General features: G+C 40.5%; 1 pseudogene; it reads left to right on the forward strand.

Moving 5' to 3' along the window:
- The first annotated feature begins 350 nt into the window (after positions 1-350).
- LOC111732306 lies at positions 351-469 on the forward strand (annotated as a pseudogene).
- The last annotated feature ends 5,938 nt before the right edge of the window (positions 470-6,407 follow it).

Raw genomic sequence — 6,407 nt, forward strand, 5'->3', positions numbered from 1 at the left:
GGGGATCCATCGAAGAAAAAGATAAACTTACTCCACCTCTTTTGCAGCTTTTATGAATTAACCATGAAATCAACATGCAGTATGAAAATCTCTATAACAGGGAAAGCACAGACAGCTGTAGTTTTTAACCCAGACTTAGAGGATCATGGAAGGTTTCCTACAAAAATAATACATACATGGAATTTAAAGGTGTCAATCATTCCACGTATGTGCACTAAATGGCTAGAATGTACCAGTCATAGATACAGGGCCTAAGGATACAGCAGTCAATAAAGGAAGTCCTGCTCTCATAAACCTACATCCCTATAGTGAGAGACAAAGGAAACAAGTAAGTATAAAAGTATAAATGAGTCTACGACCATGCTACCCTGAACAAGCCTGATTCCGTTTGATCTCGGAAGCTAAGCAGGGCCGGGCTTGGTTAGTACTTGGATGGGAGACCACCTAGGAAGACCAGGTGCTGTAGGCATGAAAAATAAAAAATAAGGATTGTAAGCTGACAAGGTCCTTGCAATCTGTGAAGTCAACCAAGGGTTGCCTCGCCTAAAAAAAAAAAAAGTATAAATGATACATGCCACGGAGAAAACTAACATAGTGTAGACAGGTAAAGATGTGTATGCGTGGAGGAAAGATCCAAGTGCTGCTTCAGACAGTTGAGACAAGGGTTCCCTCACTGGTAAGCTGACAAGTGAGCAGAAACCTGGTGTTAGTGAGAGAGGAAGCCGGGATGCTTTCTGGGGAAACAGCAGTCTGGGCAGGTTATAGCAAGTACAAAGATCCAAAAGACGCACAGTGGGCCCGGAACACTATGAATGAGAGGAACAGGGGCAGGAAATAAAATTGAAAGGACCACATGCAGCCATTAGTTTCCCCAGGACATTAGTTTGATTATAAAATGGGAAGACTTTGGATGATTTTAAGGAGAGCAGGAATTTTAAAAGGATTCCTCTAACTGCTTTGCTGAGAAAGCAGACTATAAAGACACAAGTGAGGAAACGGGAAGATGGGTTAGGAAACTGTTGCATTTAACCAGACAAGAGACAGAGGAGGCAGCGAGGCAGGGGGCATAGGCCAGATATAGACATGGAGGCAGTAAGAAATAACTAGACTCTGGGTAGGTGTTCTTTCAAAGTAAACCAACAATTTTGCTGATGGCTTGGATGTTATGGGAAATGATATGACACCAAGGGATTTGGCCAGTTGAAGGGAAGAGTAGAGTTGACATTTACTGAAATGGGGAAGACTGCAGGAAGAACAGGCTTACTGGATGGGAATCAGGAATTAAGTTTTGAACATGTTAGGTTTGAGATGCCTGTGGGACATCCAAGTGGTGATATTGAATAAGAAGCAGAAGTTCAGACAGAAGTCTGAACTGGGAGACAACAGCAATTTGGGAGATGTCAGCAAGCAGATGATATTTAAGCAATGAAACTGAATGAGATCACCTAGGAGTAAGTTACCCAATGTTTGAAAGCCAACTAAAAAATAGACAGCCCTAAGTCTTACACCAAGCAGATCAGTTATGTGCAGAGGGAAGCAGTTATTACAGAGCTTGGAAACTCAGCAGGCATTTATATGCCAGATTCAGTTTTCACCAGACATCTCAAAATGGTTCAGGAAAGAGTGTCAACGCATATGTACAGACAGGAAAGACAGCATGTCTCCAAAGAGAAGTAGGAGCTGATTTCAAAGGTAGAGAGAGGCCTGACAGTCATTGATCAGAGCTAGCTTGTCACACTGCCTCCTCTCCTCTACAGATTTTGGGGAAATCAGTTATTTAACAAGAACAGTATCCCTGCTCAAGAAAACTAGAAGCATGGAATGGATTGCTTATGAGTTTATCCCATTTGTTTAATTTCATTTTATTATTTTGAATCAACACTGGTATTTCCAGTAAGACAATTGAAAGAACTTTTCAGAACATGTAGCATAAGAATGTTTAACCAACAAAATCATTTCTTTTTCATTGTTTTCAACCAGCAGAATGGTAAGGAATAGACCAACTTTTGCTATTGTAGGAACTGTTTGTTATACAGGGCTCGATCTTCAGACAGACCAAGGTATAAATGGCCCCAAATGCCCATCCCCTTCTCCAGCTACTATAGCAGGTACTTCTACTACCTCCTCTAGGTACTAGAATACCCTAGGACAGGGGTCTCCTCTAACATGTACCTGATGATCAAACATGAATTTGCAACATGAAGCTAATGCAGATAGAAATTTTATTGCCTGTTCTCATAGAGTGTCCAAGTAAATAGTTTTATATGGTTACCTTACAGGTTGTTGTTGGTTTGTTTGTCTCACTAATTTTCCTTTGGCTCTCACTCACCCATATTCCCCACTATTACCCCAGAACTCCCACATTTACTGGTAACCTTATTACAGTTAGACTCTGCATTTCATAATCTCTTATGGTAACACTTGGTTCAATTTGCTGACACACTTAACCTGACCAAAATTACTTGGGCAAGGAGCTCTGTGAGAACCATTGATTACATTTAGTCCTTTCTTGGGGCAAAAAGCTTTCATTTCCTTTGAGACAAGATCCTTCTCTTTAGAACTAGATGTTTCCCAATCAAGCTTCCCAAACCCTGACTATTATTGCCAGTTTTTAGTGGATACTACCAACATGATCTGCTCCGACAGAGCCAAGCATACAAACAGAAGTATTTGGCGGCCTCTGCCTGGTATGATTTAAGGACGATGGAGAGGCTTACTTGCAGAACTCTCTCCCAGACTACCTTGGTCCTGCTGCCTGAAACTCCACCACAAGAGGATCATCTCTTTACATTAGGCACTGCCTTCTGGAGAACATTGTTCAAAGAGGTATCATACTTAAGTCAGTTGGTGGTCAAGAGGGTGGGAGGAGGACACAAGAAAAAGAGGAAAAGAGAAAATAGTTGAAATAAAGGTGGTAATATAAAACTTTGTGTGCTGAGAGTTTTATTAAGAACTGCATTGCAACACTGGTGCAAACAGAGTAGGTAACAATTATGAGAGAATGGTTCCAGTATGGCTTAAACCCACAGGCAGATGCCTAATGTGGCCTTATTATTTATTTATAGAAAGCTTAATAAATAAGTGCAGATTCAACCTGGTTTTTAATTGGCTTACTAATTCAATATAAATCATAGGTTTCTTTAGGATAGTGATTTTTAATTGTGAGTAATTTTGCTCCACTCTCTCAGGGGCAATATCTGGACACACTGTTGGTTGTCACAACTGGGGGGACAGGTGCTACTGGCACTGAGTCTGTCAAGGCCAGGGATGCTGCCAAACATTCTATAATGCACGGGACAGCCTCTCCTAAAAGAGAATTATCTAGCCCAAAATGTCAACTGTGCGGCAGTTGAGAAATCCTGCTTTAGGGTTATAGGCAAGTGTCCAAGGTTGTAGAAATGATAGAACTGTACAGTAGTATTTTCCAGTTATACTTTGCACAAGAACAAGAATACGTGGATATAAAGCAAGAATGCAAAAAGTGGCCTTCGAATGTTGATTATCTTCAGAAATTCATTGTTGTGTTTAGCCCCACAGCCTGCTACCTGGAGAGTTGGTTTTTCGTCCCTGCATTTAATCTATTCATCACTGTCTTAGCTGAGAGAAGGAGAAGGCGAGGCATTTAATCTATTCATCACCATCTCAGTTGCCAGAAAGAGAAGGCTAGGCATCTTAGCCAATTCATTTTAAGAGGTTCTGGGCCCCTGTTACAGTGATACTGTCACTGGGCTATCATCCAAAAGACCTTAATGTTTCTCAATACCTAAACTATGTCACAAACTATGATTGCTTACAGGAACTGAAAAGGAAAATGAAGAGGGCTGAGCACAAAAACCAAGGTGTCAAGTGCAAAAACCAAGATGGCGATGGGGCATCGTGTATAAAAAGGACCACGTGCAACAGAGCCAACTGCAACAGAAAAATAATTACACATGTCTAAAAGAATTTAATCTCTCTGACACCACAGCCTAGAAATACAGAAGGCTCTTTCCCAGTCAGAGAGAAGTTGCCACTAGAGCATCGGCTCACCCTTTTTCATTCCTTCATCCAAAAAGAAAGTTTCTGCTCTTCTTTACTGAACTTAATCTCTTTCTATTGGCACAAACGGCATGGGGCAGAAGGACCTTGGTTTATGTCCCTGACCTGGAAGGGTCTGTAACAATACCTCTAAACTGTAAGTTCTATGGGAGAAAATTTCCTACAAATAAACCACCCGATTACTGTATCTTGATGAGTGGCAAAAATGCCTTAGGTCCCAGCTTCTAATGGTTCCAAGCAAATTAATGGCAGACAGATGCCATGGGACACCATCTTCTCCTGGCCTCTTCTATATTTCTTTTCCCTCTGCTGGGAATAATTTCTTCCTACCTCCCCTTGAGCACAGCGTGCACTCTTTAGCTCTCACCTGCTCACCTTTTTCTCCAACCCATTTCCTCCTCCTCTAAGAATAAGGGCAGGTGACTAAGAGCTGGTAGGGAAAGGCCTGCCATCTCTTACTTCCCTTTACCGATCCATGCACTTTAACTGCAACTCATCCCAACTCAACCTCATAAAACATTTGTAGAGTAAAAGGGTTTCTCTTTCCACCCTCCACTTTGGCAAAGCCACTCCAGGCTTTAAAAGCAGCAGAGATATCTTGGGTGAGGACAAATTGAGTTTGGAAATTTCACTAAACTTATTGTTTTGTCTGAAGCTAAGTCTGATTTAGTTTTGAAAACTCGTTTGGGAAAGGGAAGATGTGTTATAATAGGTGTATACTCAGAAGGGACCCAGCACCGTGAGTCTTCATTACCAGACGCCTCTGACTTAAGGACAACCCTCCAACTTAGCCAACCTGGGAGTAGAAGATTTTTTAAAAAATATTTCCTGAACCCAAGCCAATCATACTCTTAATCAAATAGCCTCTGCTGCCAATCCTCTCCCTGCAGGCTTTCCTCTGGTTTCTGACAATCAACCAACCAACCAATCAATCAATCAATCAATTCTTCCCCTTAGCACCAAGGCTTCTAGACACCTATTTTATATCTTCTTGCACATATCTACATTAATATTGGAAGACTCTTTTTCTTTAGTACCAGAAGTGCCCTTACGTACCACCATGGAACTCTCCTTTAGCCCTCCTATATTCTGACTCTGATTACGAAGTTTCTGATAATATGTGTCCCTGGAATGCACCCCCCTGGCTAATGGAAGCATCACTGTACTTTAGTCATGATCCCAGTTCAGGAGGCTCTGGCTTTCACCTGATTGGAACCTGACTGGTATCTGTAGGATAAAAGAGAAATGTTGCTGAGTAGCGAAAGGAATATGTCCAGACCTCCAGCCACAGAGAGAAAAGGAAAGAGGGACCTTAACTAATCTTTATTCTTCCAGCAGAGATACAGAGGCTGGGAACCATCTCATCCATAACAACTGAATCATGGCTCACTCCCTTTTATGCTCCTTTCCATAAGGCATTTAGAGAAGAAAAAACATTAAGTCCTTCTTTTCCCCTAGCCTTTATTCTTTCAGCCAAGTTGTGACAAGTCACTGATTTCTACCCTATAAATTATTTAAAATTCCACCTTCACATTGGGATTGGAAAATCAATCTCCTTGATTAAAAAGTGACCAGTTTTACATCTCCAAACATCTCTCTAATCTTTTAATTATGTCTGGTTTCAGACAGCATGAGTCTCAAAGAAGCAGAGAAATGCACTCTGTGCTAACTGAACTCAAAAGATCTATGAATCCATCAGCCCTTTCTCTTAACCATCTGGCATTGTTACTGTCAGGTAGGACTGCTTTTAGAAATATTGCCAGAAGACTAGAATCTTAATATATCCTATTTCAATATCACATGAAAAGTCTTGTTTTTTTATAATTCCTGCAACTAAATTAAACCTTATAGGACCTAACTGGAAACTTGTAGATATAAATGCCAGTTTAATAAAAAGCACTGAGGCATGTGAATATTCATGTACAGGCCTAAGAATTCAACCCAAACCAACCATCATAAATAGAGTAAGCCAAAGTAACCCAGCTAAATGTATATATTTGTAAATTGACACTGGGTGCCAAGATTTTTGGAAAAAGGATTACAATCACTTTAACAATCCAATTCTTTGTTTAAAAATGCAACTTTTCTAAGTGGTCTCTAGAAGGCTTTTAAATGTAAACAACAGATTACTGAATATAAAACAAGGAGAGAGGGATCCAGGTAAGCCTTATAGTGATTCTTGGAATAGTCATTTATTATGAACATAGCTTGAAAATTAAGTGAAGTCTGCGATAATGTGGTCCAAGAAACCAAAGTATTTCAAAATCCAAAACACAAAACAAACATGTAGCCAGCTATTCTTAACTCTATATCCCAAGGGCCTCAGCAGAAATCCCTGCTGACTAATCACTGGAAACCACTGTTTTAAA

Source organism: Pteropus vampyrus, unplaced genomic scaffold (assembly GCF_000151845.1).
Source record: "Pteropus vampyrus isolate Shadow unplaced genomic scaffold, Pvam_2.0 Scaffold440, whole genome shotgun sequence".
Classification (NCBI taxonomy): Eukaryota; Metazoa; Chordata; class Mammalia; order Chiroptera; family Pteropodidae; genus Pteropus; species Pteropus vampyrus.